The 17,445-nt window shown below is 48.0% G+C and overlaps 1 protein-coding gene across 1 annotated transcript in view; it reads right to left on the reverse strand.

Annotated features, from left to right (window-relative positions):
* Window positions 1-17,445, reverse strand: part of Trpm (transient receptor potential cation channel, subfamily M) — a 266,832-nt gene that overhangs the window by 227,849 nt on the left and 21,538 nt on the right. The gene's annotated exons all lie outside the window — the stretch shown is intronic.

Genomic DNA, 17,445 nt, shown 5'->3' on the forward strand with positions numbered 1-17,445 from the left:
TCTCCGAAAGCGAAGGGGTGCCATTAATCAGCACCAGTTGGCTGCAACGTGCCTTGCTATGGGGTTTTTTGCCGGCTGAGTGCGCCTTCAATCTTTCGCTGTGCTCTCTGAGGGAAGGGGGGCTTCCTCCGGCAGGCTCCGTTGGACAGGCCTTATGGATTCGAGGCGGTTCCCGACCAAAGCGCCCCATTAAGCCTGCAATCCCGCAGCCTTTGCGCCCCCTTACCGCCCTGCAATCTTTCCCTCCAGCGCCCCAGCCCTCCTCCGTCGGTGCTGTCTTTTCCGCGTGAGCGCACGGGCAATGCTTCTTTTCGGCACGCCTCCCCCTGCCCGCCAGGGAGGTTGGCATGTTCTCGACCCGTGTACGGTACGCTATCTGGGGCACGGGGACACCACCCGGAATGATAGGAAGACGTGGACGTTGATCACTTTTGGAGACTGCGAACTAATTCGTACGCCCAGCTGTAATGCGTCAATGCGCGTCAATACCCGTTTCGCACCACCAGTGTATGCGCTAAATGGCTGTAGTGTGGAAGTTAGCAGTTACAAATAACTGGGTGTAATTACAAAAACAACATAATCCTGGGAACAGCAAGTCGACACAATTACAAATAAAGCCAATTAGACGCTGGGATTCTTGCGCCGCAAGTTTAGTAAGGCCCTATCGTCGGTGGGCGATTATACTGTAAGGCACCATTGCCGGTGGTTATAATGTACTTCAACTGGTTCTACCTGGGTCGTGTTGGGACTAGAATCTGTGAGAGGACGCCGCCTGCGGAGATCTCCCCTTTCCCCTTTCCCTCAGGTTCAGCGTGCACCGGCTATCACGAGTCCGGGAAAGATTTTTTTTCGTGTCAATAGTTTGTTCGGGCCGTGTGTAAAGCATCAGGGAGGCGGTGCAGCCGTTGGCGCTTCTGTGTATAAATTTAGCGCTTTCAGCGACCGAGTCCAGAGCGCATCGGGATTTCGTTAGGAGCAGTGCTCTGTCCGAGTCGTGCTGAAGCTCGGCCGCAAGGGTGTTGCTCCTGAATCTTCGCTGTTCATCTCTCGCCATGCAGTCAGCAGTTAAGTTTTTCATTCGGCTTTTTGTCGTCAACACAAAGGCAGCAGTTCTGCTCGCCGATCGTCCACCACGCTACCCCTCCATGACGGAAGCGACCGAGTTCGGAACGGGGACGCCTTCGCCATTGTAACGACTGGCGCCATGGTGCGATCCATTTAATGTCGCCACACACGCGCGCACACACGCACAAGCACACAAAAGCACGCGCACACATACGCACGCGTGCAAACACACCCACACACGAACAGTCACACAAAAGACACACACACGAGACTCGCACACCCTTGCACATAATCACACACACGCACACGAGACGCACCCACACACACACGCACACGCACATACACAGACGCACATACATACATACACACACGCACGGAATTTCGCTCAATGAGGCAAGTAAGCCATTCGCATTGAAAAAAAAAATTGCTTGGTCTGCTACATTTTTCATGTACTATCGCCGTAAGAAGTTGACGGACTACGGCGCCGTCAGCCGGAGCGGCAGCAGGGCCGCCCCGCGGAGCTACTAGCGCGCTCCACGCGCTCACGCCTCGAATCGTCCGACTGAAGACAAACTTCGCCCTCACTCTCGCGCGAATTCTTGTAATGGGCGATAAATGTCTAGGAAAGCGTTCAGTCTCTCAGCTTCTGACATTCGTGACGAAAGAAATCGTGCATTGCATTTAATCGAGCACACAACGCTGTTGCGAGCTAGCGGCGGCCGCAGGGCATCAAACCGCGGCGCTGTAAAGGAATGAGGACCCGTTCTCTTTTACAGCGAAGCTGACTACGGCTAGGATCCGGCACATCATCTCCGACTAAACAGCGATGTAGACAAGAGCCACACGAGAGCGTAGCACCACCTTACAAAAACGTTAAAAAAAGGAACGTCCTAGGACTTTTATATTTTATTATGACGGCGTGTTTTTCACGTAGAAATGTCGTCACCGCGATGCCTAGGTGAATCCGGCATTAAAGGGTTTCTGTACGCTTGGGTTTTGTAAGAATGCTTTCCCGTATTAAGTGTTGCACACTGAAGCATGTCCATCTACAAAGGAAATATGATAGCAGAAAACGGCTCTGACTCTTGTTTTATTAAAAGAATCTTGAAGAGAATTGTATGCCATTAGCTGCCAACACGGCCCTATTATTACGCCGACTTCCATTTGCTTATCATAATTAGTTCACAGTGAAGATGTCAATAATGTATGGCCATCGACGGAGGTCGACGGCAAATTTTCATCCCATTGATGACCCTTTCGTGCCCTTAAATGCCGTTGTGAGGTGCTTCCGTGCATAATTTTTTAGTAACGTCTCTAATGAATTCCGATTTAACTTCCCCCTTCTTTCTTGCTGAAGGTATGCCTGTAAAGAAATTTATAACCGACTACATATCGTGGTAGCCAATTGAAGCAGTCTTCAAAGTACGCGCTGTAATGAATAATATTCACACTGCCATATACAATGCCGAAAAGCGATTTCGCAAAAAAATTAGAGCCTGGCGCAGGGCCTTCCGCCTCTGTAACTTATCGCTTCGGCGTGGAAAAGCGCGCTTCACTGTAGCCTGGGTTGCGGCGTATTGCACCGCCTTGCCTAAGATAAAGCAGCGCTCGACGCAGGCGACGGGCGCTAATATATAATATGAGAGGAACATAAATCACCAACAAAAACATACAGTGCCCTTTCACTCTGTGAAGAAGCGTCACGAGGGAAGGTGTGGTACCGAGCCTCTACGTGAGCGACATTATGTTTTGACTAAGGCGTAGTCCAAGGAGTGCAAAAAAAAACTTTTTTTTTTCAATGAGCGATTCAGTATAATTTTTAGTTAATTTATCTGAATAAAAGTTTTCGGACTAGACTTTTATTCCAGCGGACAAATATGGGGGTGTCCGCTTTCCTCCTGTGGAAGTCGATGTACTGACAGCAGACGGGAATTCCACAATATTTACAACTCCACTGTGAACTATGTAATGTTCAAAAGTAAATGAAACTCAGCGTAAAAGTTGAGTCGTCTAAGCGGTTTATGTTTGCATTACGGGTTTCAGGATAGGTTTAATAAAGTGCGAGTTAGAGCCGTTTTTTTATATAATACCCCCCCCCCCCCCGTAGAAGGACATGCTTCACTGTGAAACCCTTAATGTGGGAAAGCCTTCTTACACCAATCAAGCTTACACCAATCGAGAGGTAGTTAACTTCAAGGCTGTCGAGGGGACGAAAAGAAGATTAGAATGCTGGTGGACGAAAAGCAGAGAAGGAAATATTGCCTAGGACAGTTACCACCTGTAACAGGGAAAAGAAAGTATTTCGGGCCTAATAAACTTTAGTGCCTGCCCTAAGCAGCGCTAGTATTAAACCAAGAGTGTAAAACATGGTTATATTAGTACTTTTTGGTAAGATGACATGTCAGCACCCCGCTTCAAAGGGGAAACCAATAGCAATCATCATAATCTCATCAGCTTACAGCAATTCCTTTAAAGTTGGCGTCACCCTATGGCGCTTATGCATTGCTGGGAAGACATCTTTTACATGCAATATACGCCGTAATATCAAAATGCCAAGGCCCTAGGGCGTTTTCTTTTAATATTTTTATAAGGCCGTGCTACGGCCGCCTGAGCTTCTTGTTTACATCTCTTGGTAGTCGGCGATGATGCGCTACATCCTAGCCATAGACAGCTTTGTTGTAAAGCAGAACGGGTCTTCGATCCTTCACAGCACCACTACTAGGTGCCGTGTGGCCGCCGCTACTGCGCGACAGTGCCATGTGCTCGATTAACGGCGATGCATGATTCCCATGCGTCATGAATGCCAGAAGCTCAGCGACCGAACGCAGCACTAGAAATTTATCTAGTATGACACGCACCCGGGAGAGAGTGAGGGCCAAGTATGGCGTCAGCAGGAGCACTCTCGGCGAGAGCTCTCGGAGCGCGCCGCGGTGTGGCCGTGCTGCCCCTCCGGCTGCCTGCGCCGTGGTCCGTTTGCTTTTTTGGTCGATAGTGCCTATAGATTCAGCGGCGTTTCAACTTTAACTCGGGAACATTGCAGCGCTAGAAGTCGAAAACCTGTCAAGCGTGGCAGGTGGCGTTTAGCGGAACTTCATTTTCCCCACCTTCCACTTGCGAGCAGACGGGCTAGAAGGAAGGAACGGCAATATTAAATCACTGACTCTAGGGAAACACCGGCTATAGAAACTTGCTAATGACACTTCGGCGACAGGTGGGAGCAGCTGCGTTTCTAGTAAAGATAGTAGCTTAGTGAATTCAGAAGGAGTGGTAGTGGTGAAGTTACTCCAAGGCTTCAGAACGGTAGCACAGAGAGAGAGAGAAGATATAGACGAACGCTGTCGAATTTCCTTCGCATCAAGCCTTTTAATCGCTGTTCTTTTTTGTTTCAGTTTAAATGCTTCTTTCACTCTTCTCTCACGTAAATACTTGTGTCGAAAACCTTTGGATGAATACCAAATATGCATTAGGCAACTATTTGCTAACTTGAGCGCGAAATGTCAATCTTACGCCAGAAAGAACATAACAGGGCAATTGATGCATAAAGAAGGATATTTATAGCATATCCGTGGTCGTCACCTAAAAACGTTCCGATTTTTTACTGTGCAACTCAATTTTCTGATTGCTTGAGAAGGAGAGCGCCACAAAATTTGCAAATGCCAAGGACCCCAAAAATTTGACTTTGGTCCGACAGACATGTTATTTTTCCGTTCACTCAAACCGTTCCCAGGACCGTTTCTTTAATCATTCCCAGAACCGGTTGGGAACGCTTCCTTTGATTCGTTCTGGTTCAGGTTCAGTACCAAAATGACGGAGAAAATAGGGTTCTGTTCGGTTCCGGTTCCGGACAAAAATTCAGGTTCCGTTCCGGTTTTTGGTTCGGTTCCGGTTCCGGTGCGACACTCTGGTTGTGACATCTTTCGGCGTATCCATTGAAAAGACCGATCTCCCACATGTAAAACACACGGTACTATCAAAATCCTTCAATGAAAAGTTAGCGCCCACCGTGCCGAGCAGGTACACCGACAAAGCCCCTCCCATAAAGGATGGGCGTTTCTTGGCGCTCTCGGCCACTACATTTCATACAAATCCGACCTCCGGCTCCTCCACGGAATTCGGTCACCCGCCTGATCATCTGCCCAGTACTACGGAACCTGTACCCTCAGAATCGAGATCACCCAACGGGTGCACCACGCAACTCAACTTCCCGCGCAGAATCATTACGTTTACCACAACACACCGCTTATATAAAAGTACATCACCACGATTTCAGTTGACCTCACCTCCAAAATTGCTCGCTGCTGCTCAGATATCCCATCGATAACGCTCGCTGAGATGCATACTGTCACGGAAGACGTTCTACTTTATGAACATATCACGACACCTTCGCCATGTGCACGGTCAGCCAAGGGGCCCCCAAAGTATTCGCGGCAAACAACACTCCTTTGACGCAACGATCAGTCCTTCAGTCTAGTTGCCAAACTGTGGAACTCAGTCATTCTGAAGTGGTTCCCCGGGAATAAAGGCGCCGAAGTAAACGAAACAGCAGATGCCTTCTCCCATACTTCTTTTTCTAAGTCATGCAACTTTCTCCTCTCGCAGGTATGCCATACCATCCCAGAGAAGACAGCGCGGGACGCCATGAACTACGGTCCTTGCACCCTTCCGTCTCCACCCCGCTCCTGTGACAACAAAGCGGCGCGTATATACCGACAGGCACAAACCCTTCCTTCGTATCTCACCTTTCTTCAAACCAACAGTCTCTCAGGTGCCTCTCGCTGCGAAGTCAATGGGGCCACGTATCAGTCATTTGTATTTACTGACATGTGCCTTTTGTATTTGTATTTACTGACATGTGTTCCCCTTTAATCCTCTATGAAAACCCTTTTACTCAACCTCTCCTCCAACAAGACCATATGGCTTCAACTGGTCTGTCGAGCTCATCGTTTACATTATTGAGCCTCTCCCCGAATGAAAAAGCCAGCGTCTCTCCTCGCTGTCTACCCTTCCATCCCCATTTGCCATCCTCATTGTTACCACCCCTTCACCCCATCCCCTACGTAGGTCCTTCCCCATAATAAGCTGCTTCAATAACATTTCAACGGTACCAACAGCTCAGCCACGTGCTCTTTCGAATGTTGCGGCGACGTCGACAAGTCGCGCTGCTACTTAATTCGCATCCTTTTCTACGCACGCATCCAACTGTCCTAAACAAAACCACCCTACCATCCGCGGTCCTGCATGGCCTCCAGCTTCTGAGGAAGCGCTGTCACGGCAGCATGGAGGGTCTTGAAAAAATTTAAAACGAGGGCGCAAAGGACGTGGACAAAGAAACACAATTAGACTAGACGAGCGCTCACTACCAACTAGTTTAATTGGAAACCCTTCTTCGCTGAACGCCGGTACATTACTGGCGCGCCTGCGCGCACACGCCACCCTAACGGCCAGCCATGTGCGCTGCTACGGATTACGACATAACAGGCGAAACTCACTCTTCCATCAACACACCGACGTTTGAGCGACACAATCTGTGCTTCCCCAATACGCCTCCAGAAGTACGCGTGCCACAGTGTCTCTGCTGCGGCCCAGCACCTTCAACTCGGAAAATAAAGGCACACGCCCATGCACTGCGCAATGCGCAGGAAGGTACGCCCGTCGATCATTCGTGAGCGATATCTCTTGCTCACGGGCGTGGTCGCTGACAAACCGGCCGGTTTGTCCAAAATAGAACTTACCGCAGTATAGTGGCAAACTCGTAAACAACAGATACCGCACAATCCACACGGCGCCTGGTGTGCGTTTTTCCGCAAGCCGCACTCTGATACATCTCCAGGAATGCATGCACACAACTTCGACAGCTTGCGCGGTGCTGAAAAAAAATTTTAAGCACATTTTGCCGGCCCGTCACCTTCTTAATTTTAAATTGTGTCACCTTGTGATGTATGGTATCATCTTGGGCCTTGGGACGCTTTTCTGCCTTCCTTCTCCCTCACCCTGCCTTTTACTTTCTACAGCAGAAACTCCAGAGTCGCCACCAGGATCGTATTTAGATAGCCTGACGACAGCCACCTTTGTATGTGTTGATAAAACCTGGTGGGGACCGCATGGTTGCAAGACTTTCGGAGGGTGGATTCTAAACATAGCGAGGCAGTTGCCCGTTTAACAGTCTCAGAATTGGCCGAAATGAAGGGGAGGAACTGTTTGCGGGAGCGTGGGTTATAAACCCAGCATACGTGAGAATAAGCAAAGAGAGTTTAAGATGTATAGCTCCGGTGTTCCAATTACATATGACGGAACCTGTACTGGGATTTATATGCGAAGTTTTTCCAAATAAAGTAACTGGTAGTGAGCGGGCGTCTGGTCTAATTATGTTTCTTTGCCCACGCCATTAACCTGCTCGCTAAACAAACCATTCTATTAAGCATGCAGTGATATTGCAACAAGTATCTGCCGTGGAGTCTCACGTCGAGTTTGCGAGCTTAGCGTTGACATCGGCAGGAGATTCGGCGAAGAAGTTAGTCAAAAGAAACGTTTAAGCGTTTCGTCTCATAACAATATGGTTAAGGATTATCTGCAACTTTCTTCAGGGGTTTCTCGAGGAAAGAAATTGAAGGGAATGAAAAACCTACGCCGACGAAAGCCCACATGCAACGACGAAAGAATAACACTTTGCATTTAATGCGCTTTTTTCACACTCCACTGTCTTGCCTGAGCCCCTCTAACGAGTAGCGAACGCGGCTCGGTTAAAAATTGCTACAGGAACGCAAGACGATTCAGTCACTGAAGCGAAAATAGTGTTGCGATCCATCGCCCGCCTCGGTCAATCCAGCGCAGATTGCGTCTCATTTTTCCGCCATTATTTTTCCGCTTCACCCGGGTGTATCAAAACATTGATTGGCGGGTCTGCCGGCTATAGTGCGCTTTCACCGTGTATTATCCAGCGTACGTATTGATCTTTGCTTTTTACGCTTTCAAAGCGGTACTTCGAACAGCTTTCTCATGTAACCTTGGAGTCGCGCTGAGAGTTAAAAAATAGCTAATAAAAAGCTAGAAAATGCTGAATCCCACGCATAGGTGCGCATCAACGTAAGGCGAAGCTTCAATTGCACGCCGTTCCGAATTCGTCCCTCGCAAAGTTCTTTTCGAAATATATATTTGCATAACTGCGATCCGGCCTAGCAGCAGTTAATGCTGAGCCCTGACCAAAAACGCACACAAATTGGGACAAGAAAGAAAACACGGACAGGCGTTTCTAACAACTTCTAATATTTGTAATATTTCTCTCCGTTGACAAACGAGGCACGCTCCTCTCTCAAAGACACAGAAAGTTGTAAGCGTGTATCATGTTCTATACGCTTTGTTTTTTTTTTTTGTTTAAAACAGCACGAGCCGCCATAATTCGTTTTATTGTTTTATTTCATGTTGCCTCTCTGCGACAGCGTGTTTTAACGTGTAGCTTTTCAATTTTCCGTCGTAAAGAACCGTTCAATGCGAATTCGTAATGAACAGAACGCTAATACTCTCGACCTGAAATACCCTTGTCCTGATTAGTGTAAACATGTAAGAGCCATGACAGCAGTTTTAGTAGCTTGACACAGCACTGCCTGCATATACTCCGTGTTCAAGTACACTTTCATTTTGGGTGGCTGGCTGAATCATGTGACAGACAGACGGACGGACGGACGGACGGACGGACGGACGGACGGGCGGACAGACAGACAGACAGACAGACAGACGGACGGACGGACGGACGGACGGACGGACGGACGGACGGACGGACGGACGGACGGACAGGCGGGCGGGCGGGCGGGCGAGCTCACGGGCGAGCGCACGGGCGGGCGGGTGGGCGGGCGCATGGATGGACGGACCACAATACTCCTGTCCACGTGGCCCAAAAGACTATCGCCTTTAAGGTTTACAGACGATCCAGGCTGTGGAGGTGGTGGGACCGCGTAAGTGTGGTGTAGGTTTGTTTGCTATGTTGGCAATATTTGGTTACTACCGGAATTCGCCCGAAACGGGAATGCCGGTTGAAGCGCCAGCCAGTACACCCTTGAGGGTATGTGCTGCGCTTGAAAAATGGAAGGCAAAGCCCAGAAGTACAGTCATGGGCAGATGAAAGGCGAATGAGAAAATACGAACCAGAACACATTAAATCGAAGAATTTAGTTGGTGGAGATAACATAATGACGCGGTTATGGTAGTTTTGGAAGGTCACGTTTACAAACGTTGCCGCTGTTACGGAGTGATGGGACAATTTGATTTGCATAAAAAGAAATTACGCTTTTTGTGTGGTCCCGTTCATATTTGCGCGTTCGAACTTCATTTTTCTATGACTATACATAAGGAATACCTCTCTATCCTCTTTCACTTACCGTCTCACGATAAACTCTCTCCACCTTGCCACTACTGGCAACGTGGCAACTACACAACGTGGCACAATATGTGTAGTTGGAAAGGAACGAGGATGGAATAGTTGTATATAGATAGCGTGCTTTCCTTACCTATTTCCTTAATTTTCCTTCGGCAAATTGCCTGAACTTCCGTCCTCGAACGTAACAACGGCGATACTCCACAGTGAACGCTACGCAATTAGTGTTGCGGCCGCTCCAGGATTCCCCAGCAGCTCGGAGAGTTATTCTCGACTTTCATTCTCTGTCGTTACATAACAGTGTCGGCACAAAACGGGGCCCAGGATCTTAGTTCCTGACCTTACGTTAATGTCTGCGAGAATTAAGTGCTATTGAGAACAGGGCCCGATCCCGAACAGAAAAAAAAAAAGTAGTGGACGCGGGTACTTGCATATTATATAAGTGCATGGCGGTTCATTGCAGTGAAGAATAGATGGAGGTCTCGGGAGAAATTCGATACGGAGGGATGTCCTTAGGGATGCTAAGGACAGAATTAAAGCTAAAGAGCTGGTAGTACGATGTCGCGCCGCTGGGTCGCGCTTACAGAGATCGTTACGCGAAATTATTAATGCGAAAACATTATGCGCCCCATGAGGCAAAGAACCTCGCGTTATGAGCGGCGTGTGGTGTCAAACACCCGCAGGCCGTCATCTGACTAAAGAAGTTTCAGGGGATCTCTGAGCGCATTCTTGTCGGATAAGAGCGCGAGGGCGTTTATTCCTTTGACTACGTTTGTCGATTGGTCCTCTAGCGGTGTCGTCTGTAGCCTAGACCCTCGAGGTCCGACTCACTGAAACTTTTTGTTGCGTAATCACTATCCATGCTGCTGTAGCACTGCCTCCACAGGGGCCGGGGGCCAATCTAGACTACCGGCGGGGTTTCAAATGCACGCGATTTTCTATTTTTTTTCCGATGCACGCCCTTCATAACATGTCTCACCCGATGTGGATTAAGCGTGCGCCGAGTATTTTTTCTACATTACTTTTAAAGACGATAGTCTTCTTTGGGCTAATCAAACACAAAAATTTTGGTCTGTCTGTCTCCCTGTCTGTCTCTATGTATGTATGTATGTATGTATGTATGTATGTATGTATGTATGTATGTATGTATGTATGTATGTATGTATGTATGTATGTATGTATGTATGTATGTATGTATGCATGCATGCATGCATGCATGCATGAATGCATGTATGTATGTATGTATGTATGTATGTATGTATGTATGTATGTATGTATGTATGTATGTATGTATGTATGTAGGTAGGTAGGTAGGTAGGTAGGTAGGTAGGTAGGTAGGTAGGTAGGTAGGTAGGTAGGTAGGTAGGTAGGTAGGTAGGTAGGTAGGTAGGTAGGTAGGTAGGTAGGTAGGTAGGTAGGTAGGTAGTGTTACATTCGAGAAGGCGTCCCCGAACCGAGTTCCGTCGCCTCCGTCATGAAGTGGTAGCGTGGCGGTGGCGCGGTCAGCAAAAGTTGCTGCCGTTGTGATGACGACAAAATCCGACGGCAAACGTTAACTCGTTTACTGCATAGCGAGAGATGATCAGTGACATCACCCTTTCAGGCGAGCTTACAACATGGCTTCGGATAGAACGACAGCGGGATCCGATGTTGTGAAACAAATGCGTTCTGCGCTCGGAGGAACCGCTTATTCCTTCCCGAAACGCTAACGGTCAAACAGCTTTCCTAGTGCTTTTCACATGGCCCGAAGATAGTACCGACAGACACAAACACTCTTCCCCCAGTTCGTGGGAACCGGAATTAGCGGCGCTCGTTTAGTCTAGGAGAAGGGGTTGAGGAGATCTCAGCTGCAGCGCCCGCTACGCACTTGCGCGTCTCAACACGAAGAACAGTTTGTTTCGTATTTTGCAACCGCCGAGGTTGAGTCGCCGACAGCGAAGCGCCCACTCGGCGGCCGTTCTCCGCATTTTGTAGCCTGTCCAAGAAAGGCAGGCATTCTTACACAGCACCGGAGCTCAACATAAAACTTTAAACACGCGTATTGAGGGTAGCGGAGCGCTGAATCGTAACAGTAGGTACGTCCCTCAATTTAGCCGCCCGTACAAAAGCTAAAATGAATTTTGTGGTGAGGCGTTCATGTAGGCAAAGCATTTTTAATCTCAAAACTGAAGAAATATGCTTCGTATTCGTCAACATTGTTCAGCTAAATGACATTAGTCTTATTTCAGTGAGACGTCAATGCATACCTGGTGTTAAGTAAGACTAAATTTGTTGAAAACAATATTTTAAGAACAATATACGACCAAGGCTGGCGCGTGAGCCTTACGCTTGTGGGTCGACCACTAAATTACAACTCTGCCGACAGATGGCGCAACAGTGCGAACTCAGCAAAATTGAACCCCACAAGCCTCCAATCGGTGGACCGAGATGGAATGGAGGGGAGCCAGCATTATTAGTTCTATAAACGTTGAGGGTAACAACATGAGAGATGGGCGGATAGGGCTGGAGATGCATTGTCGGGTCAAGAGCAGCAGAAGGTTTTTTCGGCGGCATTTGCAGCGACGCGAGCATATGCGTGGCCTTTTTTTCATATTTTTTTCTGCACGTGCCGCTCTGGAACGAGCCCAGCCAATACCGATGGAGCGCGCGCTGAAAGGTAACTGTTTTGTGGACGCGTTTTTTTTTTCGGATGCCATTCGGGTGCACGCTTTCGCAAACCTAGCCAAGAACGCTTTCGAGTTAAAGAAAACTGTGGGAAAGACGGAAATGGAACTCATGGACGGGCGGCAACCGGCAAGTGACTTAACCAATCCTCTACGTCCACGCACGTGGAACCCGAGTTTTGAGCTAGAAAAGAAATCAAATCCCCCCTAGCGGTGATGAAGTTTGATCAAGTGCTTTAAATGCGAAAGCACTGTGACTTCCGCTGGCAATTCTTTACAATCACATCAGGGGTGTGTCACGTGGGGTTCATAACAGGGATTCGTAGGTTCTGACTGCGGAGTTCCAAATTATCGGCGGTAAGGTAGCGTATGAGGACGAAGAAAGGACAGGGAAAAAAGCGACCACACACGATGTAGCAGTAAAGACTTCTTTGACTAGTGTTGCCGCCAGGGAAAGCTATACTGGTTCTTCATCAAAGCACGTAAATTGACTTAAGTGCCCGGAGTAATTCTTATTAGAAAAATGTGGGAGAGTTATCATATTGCTCTGCATCCTTCTTGGCATCTCCAAAACCCCAAGCGTTGAATCCGGGACCCTGGAAGGAATGAATACCAGGCGGGAGAAGCTGGTAGTTTTAAATAGATACTGCTTTCGTCTTTCTTTTAACGGCTCAAGTAAGGTTTCTGGCCTGGAAATTCTCAATGTCCACCGAAGTAATGAATTCGTCATCTATATACAGGACGAAAAAGGAAATGACACTGAGGTACGCATCACTCATTTATGTATTTCAAAAAATGATATAGCAACGTAGGACGAGTGGACGCTGCTGTGCCCTTTTCTACTTCTTCTGCATCTCCGTGCGCTGGCTTCAGACAAGCGCGGCCGGAAACGAATGACAACTAACCCGAACCACAACCTTTTCCGTTAAGTTCTTTCTTTGCTGCTTTTCAAACCACTTAAAAAGTCACGACGTCGGCTGTACCTGAGCCGTGCCCCGAGCCCGGGTCACTGCCGTTTCAACCTGCAATAATGTAGGCAGACGACTGATTTTAAACCTGTTTTGTTCACGCTTAGTGCGAGCAAGCTTTGCCGACACCGAATTTCAGTTGCAGTTGTGGGACAGGAAAGATCCGGCGGAAGTGCGGCCCACCTTTATTAGTAATTCCGAGTCCTTAGGACAGAGTAGGCGACGTCGAAGCAGTCCTAAAAACCGGCTGCGTGAGGGGCTGATGACCCTGGATTTTACTTATTGATGCAGCGTGGGTTGTTGTTTGAATTTGCTTCTTCACAAGAATCTCAGATAACTTGTTCAGCACGTAGTAAACATTAGCACACCCCGGAAACCGAAACCCTCAACGCCGGAGAAATTCGCCTAACTTCCCTTTTCTAATTACTTTTGATGGTACATGTACGTAGGAGCTTGTTAAACACTTACAAAACCTACTGGATACTCAAAAGACCGCAAAACCTCAGCCTGGACGTCGGAGCGGAAGCACCGACTGGGGCGGGTGGCCAGTCCCGCCTGCACTCACTGCCGAGCGCCCGTGCAGTCCCTGCCGCATGTACTGTACGAGTGCCCCAAGTTTGCGGCAGGGCGGGCGGAGCTTCTGGCCGTGCTCCGAGGGGTGCGGCCGCTCGAGGAACTGCTTTGGCCCCCAGGAAATGCCAGGGAGCGGGACAAAGTGCTCGAGGCCCTGGGAGCATACCAGGGGGCCTCGGGGCTCCACAATGCACTAAGCTACAACTCTACGTAACTGCCTGGGTCGCAGTGGAGTGTAGCTGTTAGGGTAGAATTCCTGTGTGTGTGTGTGTGGGTGTGTGAGTGGGTGTGTGTAAGTGTGCAGGTGTCCTACTCCTTCGTGCCCTGTATTTTGATATTTATTTATTTGTCTAGTGTTTCGTTTTTTTTGTGTTTTTATTTGTCTAGTGTTTCGTTTTTTTGTGTGTGTTTTTTTTTTCTCTTTCACCTAACGTTGTATATAGGTTATTCTTGCCCATGTTTTATATATTTATGTTAGCCCTCTACCCTATCCCCCTATTCCTATGTACTCTTTCCTCCCTATCCCACCTCCCCCACACCAGCAGGCGTTCCGGTGTCCGCCCCTAGGCGAGACAATTTACGCCTGTTGGTGGACCTTCCTTTCTTGTTTTTGTGCAATAAATACATACATACATACAGTGGTGGATGGCACATCATGCATCGCCAATAAGGGGGTATAGTGGTATAGCCCATTGGGCATAGTGGTATAGGCCATTGGGCATGGTGGTATAGCCCATTGGGAAAAAAGAAAGAAAGAGAGAGAGAGAGAGAGAGAGAGAGAGAGAGAGAGAGAGAGAGAGAGAGAGAGAGAGAGAAAGAAAGAAAGAAAGAAAGAAAGAAAGAAAAAGAAGGGAAAGAAAGAAAGAAAGAAAGAAAGAAAGAAGGAAAGAAAGAAAGAAAGAAAGAAAGAAAGAAAGAAAAAGAAGGAAAAGAAAGAAAGAAAGAAAGAAAGAAAGAAAGAAAGAAAGAAAGAAAGAAAGAAAGAAAGAAAGAAAGAAAGAAAGAAAGAAAGAAGGTTGCTGCTTACCCCACAAATGTGGTAAGCAGGAATCCATATACTTGTCATAAGCTGTTTAATTTGTAAAATAACTGAACAAAAAGAATCATTTCGCCCAAGTCCCCCTTATAATAATTATACACCGGCAACCATTCTTGAGAACATGGAAGGTCTGCGGATTTATTTCTTGCCTAAAAATCCACATTAGTATAACTCAAGTGATTTTGCGGGCGCAGGATTTTACAAGGACAGGAAGGCCGCCAACGTACAGGGCTGGGGTGCAAAAGTTTTTTTGCGTTTGCGTCTGTGTAGTTGCGGTTTCTCTTTGTTAACTATCTGTGCAGAGGGGTGTTTAATTTTTGTTTTAATTTGCGTGTAATTTTGCGTTGTGTCATTATGAAAAAATATTCGGCTCGTTTAACAACTAAGCGTCTCCAGAATGTTCTCTTCCTTTTTCTCCGTTTTTACTCTTCTGAAGGAGTTAAAATGGGCGCCTGGGCACAGAATTTAATGATGTACGTGTAGGTGACAAAGCCCCACTGGGCTTCAGTAAGATACTCTATGCGTTCAAGCATGCATAGCAGAGGACTAAGTTTCAGACTAACGAGAAACATGGAGGACAACCAGGGATAAAGGCCATTTCGTCTAGCTTTCCCGAGCCCTCCTCGTTAAGGTATACCAAGAGTTTGGTCAAGTCATGACGCGACGCTTAAGTAAACTTCCACGGTCAATAATTTCTTTCTTTTTTAGTACTGTCTTCCTTTCAGCTCTCCTGAGGTCATTAACGTTTTTTTGTCACTATTATATATGCTATCCGTAGCATTCATCCTGGCGTACTGAACTTATTATAATACGCTCGGTAAGGCATGTTTTACTTTAGGTGCTTTCTTATTTATTGGAGGCTGTATACAGCTTCAAGTAGAAATTTATGAAAGAGTCCTTAGTGGGTACTTGAGAATACGTGAACATCCCCTCCATGGGTGTTCCTCGCGAATTTCAGCATCGGCCCGATGCCCCTACCACGGCCCCTCGATGGAAACTTGGTTCTATCGAGTGGCCGTGCCCCTACCTTTTTTTGGCTGTAGAAGCACGGCGTTTATGACACACATTTCGCCCTTTGCACCAACACCGCTTTGCGTTTCAAGGACGCCGGTGGCCCCTTTTGCTCCCTTTAGCAGCGGCAGTGGGTGCCTGGCGCTTCTCTTGTTGACGGCCAGCATCGGAGTTTCGTCGCCGTTGGTCCCATCCTTTTTGACGCCTACTCAGCCCTGGACTAGCAGCGCACTTCATTTTGCGATGCGACGCCGAGCCACCCCTTCCTGAGCAAGGTTAGGAGATGCGCGAAGGCAGCACCGCACGTGCTTACTCAGCTTGGCGTCACCTCTGTCCACGGGCGCCTTGTCGTTCGCTGTTCTTCTGACGTTTTCTGCACAAAGATCTATGGAGAAAACTTTTGCTGATATTCACCATATATTCCTGCGCCATTATAAAAAATTACACCTTCTTCCCGTGGGGAACCATGAGGAGGATGTGAAGCATCATGGGGATTCCGTGTCGGTTCCGTTGTGTTGCCGTTATGTGGTTTCATTTATCGGAGCACGAATGGGAACGTAGTGTGAACCCCCATGTAGAGACAGAAAAATGTTAAAAATGTAGAGACAGCGAAGAGACCGACACCCGCGTTACCTGATCCAACCCCTCCTGGTTCTCGCCTTTCTTTATTGCGTGATCACGGTCCTACCCCGCTTCCCGCCCTCTTCGCCCTCTTCTTTGGTTGAGCTGCAAGGCGCGTGGCGCCTCCCGCCACAGCTTTCGCACGGGAAATTCAACATCCTCCTCTAAAGTTTAAGTTCGTCGTTTCCGTTGACGTTCAGCTTCGCGTGCCTTCGTCGTATCAGTAGCTTCTTGACGTAGTTTGAATGGATGAAGGACATAAGGCGCGTTCGTAACACATGCTCCCGTCTCGGTTTGTAGCGCAGTGGGAAGAGCGCCAGGTACGTCCTGTTGCGGCCAGAGAGTCGTGGGATCCAAACCGGGCACTGCCTAACTAATTCTTTTTATAGTGTACTGCGCTGACGTCAGGCCAAACACTTACGGGGCTGAAGAGACGCACATGCGCAGTAGAGTGCGGACGGCGGACAACAACAAGGGAGGGAGGGACACAGCCCCGACCATAAGATGCTTCGCATCTAAAACGGGTTCCGGCTTAGCTCTAACCCTGTATATGCCAAGTGAAAGCTTGGCTTAGCCTGATTAATTCTAAGTTTCACATGGTTAATCTTTGATTCATCTGTAATTGTTATAGTATTCGATCACAGCCTGCCTTTGTCTGCTGCTGTGGTCCCGCTTTCGTCGTTTTCGTAGCCGAACGGCTCGCGGGGCGACATCCGCGGGGTGGTCAGACGCTGCTTGCCGACATTGCCTCAAAGCCTCCAGATTTCACGCAGCACTCAGAGAAGACTGTTACTATCATTCTCGTTGTTGTTGTGGTTGTTCCACGTCTTAAGGCGCATACCATTGCACGGGATTGGCCAGGAGTCGGGCATATGGGCTAATGAGTCCGCTCACAACTTAAAAGATACCTTTCCATTTGCATCCAGTAACAGCGCGTGATTAGAAGAAAGAAGTAGCTAAAAAATTCCCCGCATTTCCCCGAGGGGAAGAATGTGAAAGTGCGAATGCACGAGTTGAATTTGCGCGGTTCGGTAATGTTCGCGAAAGAGAGATCACACACACACACACAACTACAAAGAAAGAAAGATGCATTTATTCACAGACACCTATTTGTGTTGTCGTTGTACTTGATTGCTA

This window comes from Haemaphysalis longicornis, unplaced genomic scaffold, assembly GCF_048455015.1.
Source record: "Haemaphysalis longicornis isolate Haplotype H1 unplaced genomic scaffold, Haemaphysalis longicornis Haplotype H1 scaffold_2, whole genome shotgun sequence".
NCBI classification, from domain to species: Eukaryota; Metazoa; Arthropoda; class Arachnida; order Ixodida; family Ixodidae; genus Haemaphysalis; species Haemaphysalis longicornis.